The sequence below is a fragment of the Phoca vitulina genome, unplaced genomic scaffold (assembly GCF_004348235.1).
Source record: "Phoca vitulina isolate PV1807 unplaced genomic scaffold, GSC_HSeal_1.0 scaffold9, whole genome shotgun sequence".
Classification (NCBI taxonomy): domain Eukaryota; kingdom Metazoa; phylum Chordata; class Mammalia; order Carnivora; family Phocidae; genus Phoca; species Phoca vitulina.
Genome location: NW_022589712.1, coordinates 52,425,914 through 52,444,214, shown reverse-complemented (window position 1 = coordinate 52,444,214; position 18,301 = coordinate 52,425,914).

Sequence of the window (18,301 nt, the reverse complement as noted above, 5' to 3'; positions counted from 1 at the left end):
CTTATAGAACTATTTCCCATTTTAATCTTTCTCAATAGATACATACATACATATATGCATGCATACTTTTGATTGTAAAAAGCATTAAATAAAACATTTTAAGCATGCTCATTAACATAAAAAACAATCATGGATTCTCTACCCCTGAGAGTGGAAGAGTTCACAAAAAGTATGAGCATGATATTTTTTCACCTAAGGAGAGTTGCCATTTTTAAAAAAACATTTAATAAAATGTAATCATAAAATAAAAATTGTAAACAAAATTTTAAGAAACGTAAACCTAATTTTATGGCTTTTTTACTTATAATAAAAATGCCATGTTATTACAGATTCTTTATGAAGATACTTAGCCATTGCTCTCTAGTCGAATATTGGACTTTTTTTCTCGGAGACATCCAATGAACAATGCGGCGCCTAGAACAGGGCCTGCCATAGGGTAAGCACTCAATAACTGTTTGTTAAATGATCATGAATGAATGAGAAATAATAATTTGTTACACACTTGTGAACATCTAATAGCCCAGCTTGAACTCTGAACGAGTGGGAGAGAGTTCCTTAATAGCAGAGGCTGTGTCAGATTTATCAGTGGGTCCTGATCGGAGACAAATAACATGAGCCACTATGTGCCGAGCACACACCTTGTCATAAGCAGGGATTTTCTCATCAACATGGCACTTTTTGAGCTATCTAGCATATCAGATGCTCACAGAGTCTTGGCTTCTGAATGTCCTTCTCCTAACTTGTAGGTGAAACGACAGGGAATCTTTACTCGTTCATTCATTCCACAAATATGGAATGAATACTTTCTGAGTGTCAGGAAGTATTCTAGGCTCAGCTTAAGAAACAGACCAAAATGTCTACCCTCAGGAACCTTACTTTCTACTGCGGGGAGACAGACAATAAGCAAGTAAATAAGTAAAGTAGGTACATGTTGAATGGGGATTAGTGCTAAGGAGAAACATTTGAGCAGGGTAGAGAGCTGGAGAATGCCAGAGTGATGGTGAGGAGGAAGAGAGTTGTGATTAAAATGAGAGCAGCCAGAAGAATCTGCTGGAGGTGAAGATGTTTTAAGACCTGAAAGCAGGGAGTGGGGCAGAGCCCAGTGAATTCAACTCCTCCACCGCAATTCATAGTGGAAAGAAGGTGAGCGGGGGTATCCGCTCTGGGGGACCCTCACCCACTGCATGTTGGCAAAGGAGCCTTGGGCAAGTTACCTAACCTCTGTCTGGGCCCCTCAGAGTGGGCGTAATGGAAGTTACCGTGAAGAAGGGATATGAAGATTTTCGAGACTGACTTACCTGCTCTCTTCTGGACTTTTGTGATGTTATCAGAGAAACTTCACTCCCCACCTATCTACTCAATCCCGAAACACACCATCTGTCTTCCATCCCCCATTATATAACATCAAACAATAAAGTGAAAGATCATCTATACTGATCAGTATCAGTACATATAGTTTAAATTGTAGAGTGGTAGTCATCGCCTTTTTTGTTTTTTGAGATATAATTGACTTATAAGGTAGTGTAACTTTAAAGTGTACAACATGTTGATCTGATACATTTCTATATTGCAAAATGATTACCACCAGAGCTTTAGCTAACACCTCTATCATTTCACATAGTTATTTCTTCTGCTGCTGCTGCTTTTTTTTTTTTTTTTTTTTTTTTGAGGTGAGAACATTTAAGACCTAGTCTCTTAGCAACTTTGAAGTTACTTTCTAAAAAGTCACTATTGTTTCCATTTTTATTCTACAGTGGTCTCAAGCTGTAAATCAGCCAACTAACACTGATCCAGAGCTGCTGTATGTCAGACGGTGCCAGGCCCAGGGGAAACAAATACAGCCTTTTGTATCATGGACCTCACAGTCCCAGGTACCAGCAAAACCACTCCTTTACGTCTGAGCTCTGAGGCCAGACTGCTTGGATTCAGATCTTGACTCTGTCACTCATTAGGTGAGTAACCTTTGCCAGATTACTTAACTTCTGTGGGCTTCAGTTTCCACATTTATAAAATGGGAGTAAAAATAAGTTACTTGTAAGGATGACGTAAACTAGTATTTAAAGTGCCAACAAGAGTACCTGGGATGTCATGAGCTCCCAATAGATGCTCGCTTTTAAAATGACATAGATAGCTTATAATTTTTTTAAGAGAAGGGCACAAATGGGGTGGGGGAAGGGCAGAGGGAGAGGGAGAAGCAGATTCCCCACTGAGCAGGGAGCCTGACGCAGGGCTCGCCTTGATCCCAGGACCCAGGATCTTGACCTGAGCCCAAGGCAGATGCTTAATGGACTGAGCCACCCAGGCGCCCTGCTTGTAATATTTTTTTTTAAAGATTTTATTTATTTATTTGCGAGAGAGAGAATGAGAGACAGAGAGCACGAGAGGGAGGAGGGTCAGAGGGAGAAGCAGACTCCCCGCTGAGCAGGGAGCCCGATGCGGGACTCGATCCTGGGACTCCAGGATCATGACCTGAGCCAAAGGCAGTCGCTTAACCAACTGAGCCACCCAGGCGCCCTGCTTGTAATATTTTTAAAGACATTTATAATATCTAGTTTTCACAGAGGTCCTAGGTGGGACAGAGCTAACACTCACAGTCTGAACTGAGTAATTTGATATATTCTTCTTCCTCCACACGTCTCTGTTTGCATCCACTAATGCACTAGGGACATAGGACTCTTCTAGGGGGAGGGTGGGTGGGAGGAAGGTTTTCCCTTTATGTCGATTTCATTAATTTAGGCTCTTAATTATTTCCTTCCTTCTGCTTGTTTTGGGTTTAATTGCTTTTCTTTTTCTAGTTTCTTAGAGTAGAAGCTTAGATTATTGATTGGAGACATTGCTTCTTTTCTAATATAAACATTTTAGTGCCACACATTTTCCTCTCAGCATTACTTTAGCTGCAACCCACAAATTAGATATAATAAATTTTCATTTTTATATTGTTCAAAGTATTTTTAAATTTGTCTTGAGGCTTTTTTTTTTTTTTTGTCCATGGATTACATAAAAGTGTATTATTGTTTAATTTCTGATTATTTGGGGATTTTCCAGATATCTTACAGTTATTGATTTCTAGTTTAATTCCATTGTGCTCCAAGAATATGCTTTGTGAGAGTTTCTTCCTGCCCTCTACCCCTGAGCCCAGCAGCAGTGCCCTGCACACTCTCTAGGAGGCCCCACCACTCTTGCCCACAGGCTGCACCTCCAGAAGCCAAAAAGAGATTACCATTTTTAAATGTTTGTCACAGTTTCCTTTATGGCCAGGATATGATCTCTCTTGGTGACTATCCTGTGTGCAATTGAAAAGAATGTGTATTCTGCTATTGTTCAGTACAGTATTCTATAAATGTCACTTAGGTCAAGTTGGTCAATGATATTATTCAGATCTTCCATGTCTACTGATTTTGCCTCCTTTTTCTATGAATCATTGAGGTCTCCATCTCTAATTAGATTTGTCTCTTTCTCCTTTCAGTTCTAGCAGTTTTTGCTTTGTGTTTTTTTAAGCACTGTTGTTAGGTATGCACACATTTAGGATTGTTAGGTCTTTTTGGAGGATTAAACTCTTTATCATTATACAATGTCACTATTTATCTTCGAAAATATTCCTTATTCTGAAGCCTACTTTTTCAAATATTAATATAATATAGCTACTCCAGCTTTCTTTAGTGATTGCGTGGTATTTCTTTTTCATCCTCTTAGCCATAATGAATCTATGTTCCTGTATTTTAAGTGAGACACTATCAGATGGTCTAATATATATGCAATTGGAATACCAGAAGGAGAAGAGAGAAGGAGGCAGAAGAAATATTGGAAGGAACTAATGGCTGAGAATTTCCCAAAGTTCATGACAGATACCAAACCACAAATCCAAGAAGCTCAGAAACACGAAGCAGAAAACAAACAAACAAAAACATCACATCTATGGGATGCCTGGGTGGCTCAGTTGATTAAGCATCTGCCTTCAGCTCAGGTCATGATCCCAGGGCCCTGGGATTGAGTCCCACATCGGGCTCCTTGCTCAGGGGGGAACCTGCTTCTCCCTCTGCCTGCAGCTCCCCCTGCTGGTGCTCTCTCTCTCTCTCCCTCTGACAGATAAATAAATAAAATCTTCAAAAAAAAATCACACCGAAAATAAAATATTAAAAGGAAATCTTGAAGGCAACCAAAGAAAAAAGGCATATTACATTCCCTGAGGAAGGCAGGAGACTCTCACACAGTTGCCAGAAGCCTCATTCTTGTGCCCTTTTAGAAGATCATCAATCCAAAAATTAAAAACAAAAAAGGAATCTAAAATTGACTTCACCAAACTTATAGTAACCTATTTTGCAACAATATTAAAACTTTCAATAGCATGCCCTTTGACCACCAGATATTCCAAAGTACAGAGAAGTGCCTTATTCAAAGTAAACCAGGAAAACAACTCCCTCTGCACAGGTACACTTCTGTCACTCACTGACTTCTTCCTCAACCTCCCTCCTCTGCCTGCAGACCCTGCTAGTGACATCGGGACTGTTGTCCCCAGCACAGGGGACATGGCAGAGGGGGATTGTTGAAAAGCAGCGTACTCGTAGGCACACTCAACTTTGGGGAAGAAGGAGACTGAACATATTGCTAGGTGGGGATGACCCACCCAAACTTCCTGCAATGGCCCAGAAGCGAGGGGGGGAGGAAGGGGTCTTTATCACACCCCACTTTCACCAGAGATGGGCAGGTATAACCCCGGGCTGCTGGCGATGTCCTCTTGACCAGCTCTGGCACTTGTACCCAGGTTTCCCTGGCCCTGAGAGAGAGAAAAAAACCAAAGCAACAGAAAAAAACATCAAAAAAAGACAGAAAAGAAACAAACAATAGCAAACCAAGTAGGGAAAACTATCAGGACACAGTATCAGAATGAAATGAGTATGTGTTTGCTAAAGGAAAACTAAAGGTATGATGGTAGACAGAGGAAAACTGAAAAATAAAATGTAAACTGTGACACAGAATAATTAAATAATGGGAAACAGATGTGAGTGTGTGTAAGGAGAAGAGGAAATGAAGAGCAGAAAGAAAACACCACTTGGCTGCGGGAGGGTGAGCAGGTCTTGTGCCACGGGGTTGACTCACATACGCATGATGGGTATAGGTCATAGCCAGAGGGTGCCAAGGAAGGAAGGCGGAAGAAAGGGTGTTGGTGCCCACGGGCACAGGTGATCAAATTAAACAGGCTTCTACTGACAATCTCTTTTTCCCTTAAATGCATTGAGGAAAAATTGTTAATGTGCTCACAATGTAACAAGAAGCTGATGATTAAAATGATTTGCGGGTACTGATTAGCAGCCACAAGCCTCAAATGTCTTCAGAGGTGTGCAGAAGGGTGTTAAGCCCCCAGCTGCTCCTGCGGCTCGCAGCTGGATCAAGGCTTCCTCACTTCGCGAAATAACTTTATTTTTAAGGACAGAATCTAATTCATTTTCCAAACAACTACCTCGGAAGCCCAAATTGCGTGGGCAGTCACAGCAGGGGGACTCCCTCCCTGCAAGTCAATTCTCCATCCCATATGTTCACATGCCAAATTTCACACCTCCAACACACTATATATTTTGGAGAGACTAAGAAATCATATCCCCAACGTAGTGATTCAAAGGATCTCACTTTGGCAAAAAGGACCATCTGAAATTAGGCTTGGGAGGGGGTCAAAAAATCTGTCCTAACATGACAGGACATGATAGGTTACCTTGCCTATCAGGTTAGTGTTGTTGGAGCCTGAATATTCTTTCCCATGGGGCCAGAAACGCTGGGAGATCACATGTGCTATTAGCCTCTTTCACACTGGACTTAGCAGCTGTTGGAAAGGTGATGGTTCTCTGGAAATGACAGAATGATTGAGTCTGTTTTCTCCATGAATCAATGGAGGGACTGGGATTTTCTCGCTTGCATGATTTCCTATTACTAAAGAGAGTATTAAAATCTTAGGAGAGGGGCGCCTGGGTGGCTCAGTCAGTTAAGCGGCTGCCTTCAGCTCAGGTCATGAACCCGGGGTCCTGGGATGGAGCCTCGCATCAGGCTCCCTGCTCAGCGGGAACCTGCTTCTCCCTCTTCCTCTGCTTACTGCCCTTCCTGCTTGCGCTCTCTCTCTCTGTGTCAAATAAATAAATAAAATCTTTAATAAAATAAAATAAAATCTTATGAGAGTGGCACCTGGGTGGCTCAGTCAGTTAAGCATCCGATTCTTGATTTAGGCTCAGGTCATGATCTCAGGTTTGTGAGATCAAGTCCCTCATTGGCCTGCACACTGGATGTGGAGCCTGCTTAAGATTCTCTCTCTCCCTCCCCTTCTGCTCCTCACCCCAGTCCCCACTTGTGTGCACATGCTCTCTCTCTCTTAAAAAAAAAAGTCTTATGAGAATGATAAGGTGACCAAAATCTAAGTTTGAAACTCTTCATTGACTGTGCTCCCTTAGAAAGAAATAGGCAAGGTATTATTTTGAATCCTCAGATTTCAATTGTGTGTGACACAACATTAGAGTTTTATTGTCTGAGTAAGGGGATACGGTGTGGGAAGGCAGGGTTTTATGAGACCCAAATTACTATGAACATTTACCACACATGTTATTAAATTTTTACCTCAAATCCTCCAAAGGCCTGCCCTTGTTTTTCTTTCCTGGACCAATTCCCAGCTCCCCATTGAACTCGGGTGCCACGTGGGTTGGACAACTCTGTGGAGAATGCTCTGCTCACAGTCCTATTCCCACCTGCAGTGAGAGAAGGTAAGTGGGCTTCTTACCCAGATAAGAAGGTAAGTGGCCTTCACCACCAGATACGGGGAAGACAAGGACCCCTCCCTGAGGCTCCTGTAGAGAAGAAAGGACCTCTGCTACTGGGAGCTCAGCTGGCCTCTCAGACCAAGCTTAGGTGTCCAACAGGAACAGCGAGCTCTCCCATGAAGTCACCACTTCCTGGTTCTAGAAGCTTCCTGACCAAAACTCCAGCCTGACAGCCAAACTCTTGTCTATTGAGGTGTTGATGGGATCCCTCAAAGAGTCATCTCTCAGATACCAATGAAGTGCTCCTTCCCTCATCAGGGTTTCCTGGTGTATGGGTTGAATTGTGTCCTTCCCCCAAAAAAGATATGTTGAAATCCTAACCCCCAGTACCTCAGAACATGACCTTATTTGAGATAGGGTCTTTGACAGAGGTCATTAGGTCATCAGGGTGGACTCTAATCCAATATGACTGGTCTCCTTATTAAAAAGAAATATTTGGACAGAGAGACAGACATACATAGAGGAAAACAAAATGTGAAGAGACACATCTACAAACCAAGGAAAGATCCTGGATCTCCTTCATAGCACTCAGAAGGAAATAACCTGCGGACACCTTGATCCTGGAAATCTAGCCTCCAGAACTGTGAGACACTACACTTCTGTTGCTTAAGCCATCCAGTTTTGTGGTACTTTGTCCCAGGAAACTGATGTTCTTGGCTTCCTGTCCCCCCAGACCAAGCAGGTCAGGATCAAGGGAGAGCATATCTACATCTGAGCCAGTTTGATTTCGGATGGCATTCCACAGTGGAATGAGGAAATGAGCTCCACAAGGGCCAAGGAGTGTTATTAGGAATATTGTAAGGGTTTGGTCCCTTACAGGACAGAGTCTCTTGACCCAAAATATAAATGTAATGGACACATAGACTGTGTGTGTGTGTGTCCCGTTCCCGTAGGAGAGTGGGTGTGAAATGGTCACCCAGAAGTAAGGTCCCCAGGAGACTCCCACAGGGCCTTGTTCAGGGTGGCGTACAGAAGTTATCATGATTTCCAAAATCTGCCCCACTGAACAGCTCCTATTCAGCGTGGACTCCAGTCAGAAAGCAAACTACAGATTCGCCCATAAAAATAAATTAACATAAAAACATTAAGCTCCTTGAAAGGAAAGGTTCCACAGACATAAAGGGCCGCAGCTTTAGCTGAATGAATGCCATGATTAAAAGGATAAATTCCTTCTTTTTCTAAAATCTGTTAAGAAAGCTGATGGCTTGGGGGGAAAAGTGTACTTGTGTTTAACTGAAACAAAACAGAGAAGTCGGATTTTTTTAAACTATATAGATACAGAGAGATTTAACTAGATAGATAATACGGTAAGTATTGTCCCAAATATGTACGTATGTGCCAAATACTGCCTAGGACATACTTACACTCAATAACCTGCTGTTTATCCGAAATTCAAACGGACCCGGGTGTCCTGCTCGTGCGTGCGGGGCATCTGACCCCCTGCTCCCGGTCGCCCAGCAAGTGGGAGGCAGCTCAGCTGGGGGTGTGGCGGGTCCTAAGGAGGAGGGGGGTTCCGTTAGGTGAGGGAAGCTGTATCCCCCCTGCTCTAGCGAGAGGCCCTGATAGCTCACTGGGCCACCTCCGAGGCGTGAACTAGGTAGCTGTCCCCCTCCTCCAGGGTGGCCTGGGGACAGGGGGAGGGCCCCGCACGAGGCCTGGCGCCAGCTCTAGCATCTGAGAGGCCAAACGTGCAAGCGGCGGGGGGGACCCCTTTGGCGTCCAGGGGTCCGAGGAGAGCAGCTCAGGGCTGGCAAGAGGCACAGGGGACGTGGTCGGTGAACCAGCGGAGGCCCGAGGCTGCCCTGGGTTCCGGAGGGCCTGGCGGGGCGGGGGGGGGGGGGGGGGGGGTCTGGACCGCGGCCGAGGGGGCCGGGCGGAGCAGAGAGCTCCAGCCACGCCGCTGAGGCCCGCCGGCTCCAGAAAGGGGCCCCGGATATTCCCGGCCCCGCCGGCCAGCCCGGCCCTCCTCGGCCGCCTCACGCCCCCTGGCGGCCGCAGCTGGCTCGCCCGCCCGCGCCACAGTCCGGACCCGGGCGCTGAGCACCCGCACTGGGGAGTTGGGGGTAGGGCTGGGGGGTGGGGTGCGCTCGTGCCTCCCGGGGGCAGGGAAGAAGAAAGGGACCATTTCCACCGAAGGCACCTCTCTCAGTGTCTTCACGGATTGGGAACAGCTGCGACTCCCCCAAAGCACCTACCTACCTGGTCACCCACATCTGCTGGCCGAACTAAGCCCGCATTTGCATGTCCCCCAGGGAAGATCCTCATTCCTCCTGAGGACCTCTTTGCCCGGCTCGTCTGCAGGGATTCGGTAGCTTAATGCTTTGCTAGCCCCACCAGTTGGATCACCTTGAGTATGTGTGATAGGGGAATCCCATCTTTTCAAATATACCACTTGCCAAGCCTGCCAGCCCACCCTGGAGGCTTGGGACTCGCCAGTCATGTGAACCTTAAAATAAACTATAGATAAACTCCTCAAAATAAATCTAAAGCTAGGTAGATAGACAGATACAGATACAGGTTTATTAATAGATATAGTACAAGCTTATTCTATAGAGCGTATAGGTGTAGATACATTCTCTTGGTCGTATCTCCAGAGAACTCTGACTAACGCAGTATCCCTAGCTCAGGCCCGACCAGTCGCTCACCTACTTCACAACCTGGTTCCAGCAAGACCCCTCTTCTGTCTTACCGGTTTTTCCTCTCCAGTAGATGATTTCCTTCTGCATAAAACATACTGTTGTTTCATGTTTTAAAAGGTCTTGTTTTAGGGGCGCCTGGGTGGCTCAGTCTTTAAGTGTCTGCCTTTGGCTCAGGTCATGATCCCAGGATCCTGGGATCGAGCCCCGCATCGGGCTCCCTGCTCTGTGGGTATGTGCGATCGGGGTTCTCTCTCTCCCACCCCCCCTCTCCCACTGCTCCCTGCTTGTGTTCCCTCTCTCGCTGTGTCTCTCTCCGTCAAATAAATAAATAAAATCTTAAAAAAAAAAAAAGAAAAGTCTTGTTTTGGAAATCTTAGGAGTTCTCTTCTAGCTACTATTCCATTTCTTTGATCCTCTTTGCAACAACATTCCTCTGAAGAGTTGTCTGTGCTCTCTGTCCCTAATTTCTCTCATCCCACCCTCTTTGTTTGCCTTTGCATTGTGAAATTGACACATAGACAAAAAGGTGGAGTGGGGGTTTAAGAACAAAGGCATAAAGCTTAATGATTTATCCAAAACAAATACCCTTGCTATCACCATCCAGGTCAAGAAACAGCACATTAGCAAGAGCACAGAAGCCTTCCTCGTGCCCGCTCTCACTTCTGACCCCGTTCTGCCCCCAAAGGTAACCATCATCCTGACTTTTAGGAAAACTACTTCCCTGATTGACTTGATTGTTTTACCATCTAGGCATGCATTCCTAAATATCATACTTTAGTTTTACCTGTTTCTTGAACTTTAAATAATGGGATAATTAAAAATGTCTTCTGTTATTGGTTTCTTTCACTCAATATTGCGTTGGTAACATTCACCCATGTTAACATATGTAACTGCATTTCATTTGTTTTCATTACTTTATATTATCCCATTGTATTAGTTATCTATTGCTGTGTAACAAATTACCCCAACTTAGCAGCTGGAAACCAACATTTACTATACGACCTATGTTCTGAGAATCAGGAATCATTCTTGGTTTAGCTGGGTGTTCTGGCTTATAGTCTCTTCAAGTCATTGCAGTCAAGCTGTTGCCTAAGGCTATAATCTCTGAAGCCTTAACTAGGGCTGGAGGATCCACTTCCAAATTCACTCACATGGCTGTTGACAAGAGATTAAGTCCCGGCCATGTGAGCCTCTCCATAGGCGTGCTCATGACATGGATTCCCCAGAGTAAATAGTCTAAGAGAAAATATGGGAATGAGAGCTCTCACAATGGAAGCTGCAGTGTTTTTTTATACCTGAATCTCAGAAGTGACATACCATCACTGTTGCTGTATGCTATTAATCACAGAGATCACAGAGACCAAGCTGGTCCAGTGTGGGAGGGGACCAGCCCAGGATGTGAACACCAGGAGGCAGGGGATCACTGGGGACCATCTCGGAGGCTGCCCATCACAACCTTGGTATAAACATAGAAAAATTTATTTATTCATTCTATTATCAATCCACATTTGAGTTGTTTCTAATTTGGGACTGTTATGAATAGAACTTCTATGAGCATTCTTTTTTTTATTATGTTAATCACCATACATTACATCATTAGTTTTTGATGTAGTGTTCCATGATTCATTGTTTGCATTTAACACCCAGTGCTCCATTCAGTACGTGCCCTCTTTAATACCCATCACCAGGCTAACCCATCCCCCCACCCCCCTCCCCTCTAGAACCCTCAGTTTGTTTCTCAGGGTCCATAGTCTCTCATGGTTCGTATCCCCCTCCGATTTCACCCCCTTCATTTTTCCCTTCCTGCTATCTTCTTCTTCTTTTTTTTTTAACTTATAATGTATTATTTGTTTCAGAGGTACAGGTCTGTGATTCATCAGTCTTACACAATTCACAGCGCTCACCATAGCACATACCCTCCCCAATGTCTATCACCCAGCCACCCCATCCCTCCCACCCCACCCCCCACTCCAGCAGCCCTCAGTTTGTTTCCTGAGATTAAGAATTCCTCATATCAGGGCGCCTGGGTGGCTCAGTTGGTTGAGTGACTGCCTTCGGCTCAGGTCATGATCCCGGAGTCCCGGGATCGAGTCCCACATCGGGCTCCCAGCTCAGCGGGGAGCCTGCTTCTCCCTCTGACCCTATCCCCTCTCATGCTGTTTCTCTCTCTCTCTCTCAAATAAATAAGTAAAAATCTTTAAAAAAAAAAAAGAATTCCTCATATCAGTGAGGTCATATGATACATGTCTTTCTCTGACTTATTTCTATGAGCATTCTTAATACATGTCTACTGGTACATATGTACATGCATTTCTGTTGGTAAATACCTGAAAGTATAATTACTATGTCCATGCCTATGCATAAATTCAACTTTAGTAACTAATGGTAAACTGCTTTACAAAGTGATCTACAAATTTATATTTTTACCGGAGCGGATGAGATTTCAAGGTGCTACGTGTCCACCGCTTGGTATTGCCAATTCTTCAACTTCTGCCTTCTGGTGAACAGGTAGTGATATCTCATTGTGGTTTTAATTTGCATTTCTCTGATGGATAAAGAACTTGAACAGCTTTTCATGTATTTGTTTTGCCCTTCGGATATAGTGTTTTGTGCAGTAGACAGGGAGACACGGCACTCAGATCCTCCTTCAAGGAAGGTCATGTTGCCTAGCGGCAGGGAGTGTGGTCGGCAGACAGCCTCCAGCCAACGGTTCCTTCAGGGCTGGCCTTGATACAGAGAACCACCTTGTCAAGGTCATGCTCTTCCTGAGGAGCCCATGCTCACTGAGCAAGGCAGGACTATAAAGACACAGCCTTTTCAGCCTGGCACGAGACATACTAATGAGCAATATTCATTCCTGAGCACTCTCCTAGGCTGGTCCAGGCTTTGCTAGGTCTACGTTAAAGTTCAGCTCCTTTCTCTGCCCCTTCCTGCTTCCTCTCTCTTTTGTTCACAATAAACATCTTGGTTCTTTTTTTTTTTTAATGTTTTATTTATTTATTCATGAGAGTCAGAGAGAGAGAGAGAGAGAGAGGCAGAGGCAGAGGGAGAAGCAGGCTCCCCGCCTAGCAGGGAGCCCGATGCGGGACTCGATCCCAGGACCCTGGGATCATGACCTGAGCCGAAGGCAGACGCTTAACCATCTGAGCCACCCAGGCGCCCCCTAAACATCTTGGTTCTTAATAAATATCTGACACCACAAACCCCTTCTCAGTGTCTGCTTCTGAAGGACCCAATCTGTGACACAAAGTGTCTTTTTAAGCCTATTGCCAATTTTCCCATTGAGTTGTCTTTTTTTTTTCTTACCAATTTGTAGGAGTCTTTTGTTTAGTATGGATTCAAGGGCTTTCTAAATTGTGTGTGTGACGAATAACTTCTCCCACGCTAGGGCTTCCGTTTTTCATTTCTTTATTGTGTCTTTGAAGAACAAAAGTCCTTCACTTGGATGTAATTCAATTTCTCAATTTTTTTTTCCTTTTTAGACATGCTCTTTGTAGCCTACCCTAAGGTCATAAATATCTCCTATATTCTAAGAGCTTTTATTGTTTTGCCTTTCAAATTTAGACTTCCAAGCCACCTGGAATTAATTGTTGCATAAGGAATGAGAAGGGGACCATGCATCGTTTCCCCCCACCCCTTAATGGGGTATCCCATTGTCCCAGCACCGTATTTTGAAAATGCCTTCCTTTCCTTCACTGTACTGCAAAACCTGTCACGGACACCAGCTGTGTGAGTCTGTCCACCTGTGCCGGTCTGTTTCTGGATTTCCATTCTGTATCACTGACCTCTTTGCTTTTGTCCCAATACCACACTGCCCTAATTCCCATTCTCTTTCAAGCCCACTTGGAACGGGGTTTTGTCTCCAACTGCTCCCCTGCAAGTGCTCTTAGGGAGATCAGCAACACCTCTTCCCAGCTAACGCCCATGTTCATCTCACTTGCCTTCTCAGCAGCAGGTGACGCCAGAGGTACCCCTTCTCCTGACACAGTGTCTTCCAGGTCACCACACTCCTGGTTTTCCTGCGACTCCTTCTCTGCCTCCCTCGCCCCCCAGTCTGGTAATGTCAATCCCCCTTGGGGCCCAGACCTTTGCCCTTGTTTCTTTGGGGATCTCATTCAGCATGTTAATGCCATTTAGCCCCAATTTTATATTACTAACTAGACTTTGTTGGCAAACTCCAGACTCATACATCTAGCTGCATCCCTAACTTTTCCATTTGAAGAATCTCAAACGAACTTGTAGTCTTTCCCCCCAGATCTGTTCCACATCTTGCCTTTACCTTCTCAGCTGATGGCAACTCCATCCTTCCACTTGCTCAGGAACATTCTTAGCAGCATTCTTACTCCTCTCTTTCTCTCTTAACAGAACACCCAATTCACTAGAAAATCCTGCCAGCTTTATCTTCAAATCTGCACAGCCCAAATCCAAGCTCTGCCCCCCACCTCCACAGCTGCCGCCCTCTCAGAGCCTCCGTGTGGACAAACGCACAGCACCTGTTGCCTTGTAAGTGGGTCAAAATTCCCGGGAGATTTCTGCCATAACCTTCTCACTGGGTCTTGCTGCTTCGGCCCCTCTCTCCTTAGTCTGGTTTTTGTTTTTGTCTTTGTTTTATTTTTTTTTTTAAGATTTTATTTATTTATTTGACAGAGAGATACACAGCGAGAGAGGGAACACAAGCAGGGGGAGTGGGAGAGGGAGAAGCAGGCTCTTCGATGCAGGGCTCGATCCCAGGACCCTGGGACCATCACCTGAGTCAAAGGCAGACGCTTAACGACTGAGCCACCCAGGTGCCCCTTTGTCTTTGTTTTAAATACAACAGGCTGAGGGATCCTTTTAAGACACGAGCAGATCCCTTCACTCCCCTGCTCAAAAACCTGCAATGGCTCCCACTTACTCAGAGTTGAAGCCCGTGTCCTTACAAGGACCTACAAGGCCCAGCCTGCTGCGACTTCATTCTCTCTCCCCTGATTCACTCTGATGTGGCCACTGGCCTCTCCCGCGCTCTGCCCACAGGCCAGGCCGCTCCTGTCTGACAGCCCGGGTCCAGAACACCCGGCCCCCAAGCACCTGCACCACTAACTTCTTCACCCCTTCAAGCCTTGGCCCAGATGCCGGCTTTGAGAGGAGACTCCCTCTGACCCTGAAAGCTGAAACCTGCCCTCCCCCTACCTTCTTTACCTTTCTCTACTCCTTTTTTCCACGACACTTACCACGCTCAAATGTACTATTTACACCGCTTATCGATTATAGTTATTGTTCATTCTTCTCCCCCTTGCAGAGTGTACGGCAGGGATCTTTGCCCGCTCTTTCTGTTCTGTGTTCTGAGCACCTGGGCCAGGAAGCAACAGCCCCTTCCCGTAGCCCCAGGCCCCTGGGGCCGGCGCGGGCCAGGAGCTCGGCGATGGGGCTCCGGGGGCCAGCTCTGCCCTAGGAAGCAGCGTGGCGCCGGGAGACGCCCCGTGCGCAGCACCCTGTCCGGACGCGTGCCTGCGTCCCCGCTCCGGTTCTGTCCCCCGCTGTGACAGGTCACTTCTCTTCTCCGTCTCTCCTTCCATCCACGCCCGGCCCGCTGTGGGTCGTCAGACTGGAAGTGCCCTTTCCGCCAGCTGCAGAGGGCATCGCACCGGTTCCCAGCACCTCCGCGCGCGCCGTCCCTAACTGCCCAGGCCGGTGCGGCCCCGCGGACGGACGGAGCGCCAGCGCTAGCGCCCAGGGATTTCGCGTCCAGTCCTGCATTCCCGCTCGCTTCCGCGGAGGGCTTGGGAGGCAGGCCCTCGGTTCGATCAGATTCTAAGTACCCTCGTACCAAATGCAAAGCAAACTTGACAGATCAGACTGAGTGAGATGGAGGAAGGCTTTTTTAAAGATTTTTTTCCCTAGCTCTAAAGATTTTTCTTTTTAACACACATTCAAAATTCTACTCAAAATTCCGTTTTAGTATTACCTCGAACCCGAACTCCCGTCTGAAATGTGCTGCTCCTGACATGTCACTCCTGACATTTACTGAGATACCCTGTCATTAAGTCAGCAGACTTGAAAGATGTGGGGGCTTTCAGTGTATAAAGAAATAATGCTGTGAATCACAACACTATAGCTTCATCTCCAATTCTCAAAAGCACTTTGCTGAAAATCACATTAATCCTTATGATTTCCATGATAATAGGCCCCCATCAGTGTTCCGTGAGTAAGGGGTGGGTAGTGCGGCAAGAGCTCCTTGGGATGGTGGGAAAAAGAGTAACTGCAGAGTTCTGAACCAGGAGTGGCTTGTGGAGCGAGCTGCAAGTCCAAGACACTTGGAAGGGGTGCTTTGCCTCCATTCAGCTGGGGCGCCCCTCCTGGTGCTCCCCCTTCTCTCTGTGTATGTTGTCACATCAAGAAGAGGAACTGTAGGCTTTTGGAGAAACTTGGAAATTGACATGTGGCACAGCCAGTGACTGACATCCTAAGAATGTGGCAGAGAATCAAGAAATTAAAAAGCTGGAGAGAAACTAACGTAACACTGTATGTTAATTACACTGGAATTTTTTGAAAAAGCTGGAGAAACTTTGGATGTGATTATAAAGTAAGTAGACTAATTTTACAAAGCTATAGATGCAGACTAATGCATATACATGAGGAAGGCTATAGTTATCCTGGTAATATTATTGGATGTCTCAAATGCAGTTTAATGATCAAGATTTTTAAAGTCTCTCATTGAATTTTAGTCACATGCCTAATTCTTGATCAAAATGTCTATCAGCAAATTTGATTACCCTCCCCATTCATCTGCATAATCTCTGCGCAACTTTTCACAGTCAAAACCAAAAATAAATCTTCCCTCAAAGGATGATCATAGGTGCCAGCACGACTGTTGAGAATATTTCAGAGGTTCCTCAATTTTAACCAAAGGTCCAAAGACTCCCTGTAAGTAGAGGTACTATGTATTTTGAATTCCAACTTTTGAGAGACAATTTTCCATGGGGATCTCATGTTTCTGCACGCCTTGTGAGCAGAGGCATAGAGCTTTTGTTCCAGACTTTTGATGTTTATGTAGGAAACTAGCTTGGAAGTGAGAATATCTCCCTCTTGGACAGCTTTGCTTGTATACCCTTTAAAAGACTAGGCTTCCTGAGCTAGAAATTCATCAGCTGTGACTCAAGTATTTTCCTTGTGCAACATCTGCTCTGCGGAGCCCCCACGGAACTTGGGGGACCAGAGGAGCAGATGGGGAACACGAAGCTCACACGGCCTGCAGTGCTTCTGACCCAGGACTCTCCTGTCTTTTGCTAACATCCATGACACCGTAGCGGGTTACCTTGTTACCTGCAGGGTCTCAGACCCTTCATACATAGTTCTCGATACCAACCCCCAAATTTAAATTTTATAGAATAAAAGGATCTTTTAGTCCTACCTAATTTCCCACCTCTCTCACAATTCCAGCACAATGAATAAATATGGATTGTCTTCTGGAATTTGTTGCAAAGGGACCTAGTATTTCCAGCTAGAAAACCAAGAAGTAAATATAATGTATTAAAGGATACATGTTAAGAAAGACAAAGGTTAGATAGGGCTTAAAAAAGAGCAAAGGGGAAGAAGGTAATCCTAGAAGGTGGAAACAGAAATAAATTACAAAGCATGTCTTTAGTTTTGGTTTAGTCCCACAAGCTCAACCATTCTTTGCTAATAAAAATTATAGCCCTATCGCCCTCTACCGGAACCAGGCTGGAAACTACAGGGAAATAGTTTGAAGTTGACAAACTTTATGGAAACTGCTCCCATCTCTGTTACCTATTGCTACCATTTTCGAGATTTTAAAGGGTACACCTCAGGTGTTCAGAAAGATAAAGGAACACAGCTCCCTTTGCATATGCAGCCTGACAGGTTAATGCTGAACCACCTAGTGCTGAAAAGAGAGTGGACAATCCTTCCCATACTCACCTTTGATTTGTAGCAGCCGGATTACAGGGACCTCTAACAGCTGTAGCCTTTGCTGGACATCCCAGCAGTTAGCCCCTAGCTCTTTGGCCTCTACCTGCCCCACTTCCACTCCACGGACGACATCTGCTTAGAACTCTACCCTCATCTATTAATCCCATCACGAAACCTACTCAGTTCTCATCTTAGAAAGTGTCACTTTGCTCCTGGGGATTACAGTACGGCTAGACAGAGTGAATGCCAACTCCCCGCAGAGTAACATCACACTGTGAATTCAAATATTGAGTGCCAAAGGTCCAAATCAGTTCAGTTTAAATGCCACCCTATCTATACGTAAAAGCAACGTATCCAAATGTTTCGATCATGCACTGAAATCAGAAAAAAATAATGAACCAATAAATGTATTTATTTACGAATTATAGAAGTGTACAATTGTACAATATATTATGTACATTATAAAACACACAAAAATAGAAATTTAAAAGGATGAGAGTAAATACAAATAACCATTTTAACATTTTCCCAACGGACTGATTTATCTGCATACCCCAGGGATGTAACACACCCCCACCTGAAACCACAGTCCTAAAGCATGCCAATGATCGCTATATTTGGATTTTTAGCTCAGGTTACAGAAAAATGTACAAGATCACAGCTTTTCAAAGTTTTGCAAAATAGCCCTAGTATCTAGTTTAAATGTGTGAAGATGTTTGATGCTAACTTAAGACATATTTGGACTAATCACAACACAGCTAGTGATATGTTACTTCATGGTTCACTGATGGCTGTTTCATTTTAAGGCAAACTAAATAGGGGATTTCATGGAGTTTTTTTGGGGAGAAAAGTGCTTTAAAGAAATACTTCAAAATAAAGGATGAGGATTCGCTTATTAAAAAAAATAAAGAGCCAATACCTAGCATCTAAAAAAAAAAATTCCTCTGCCTACAGTGG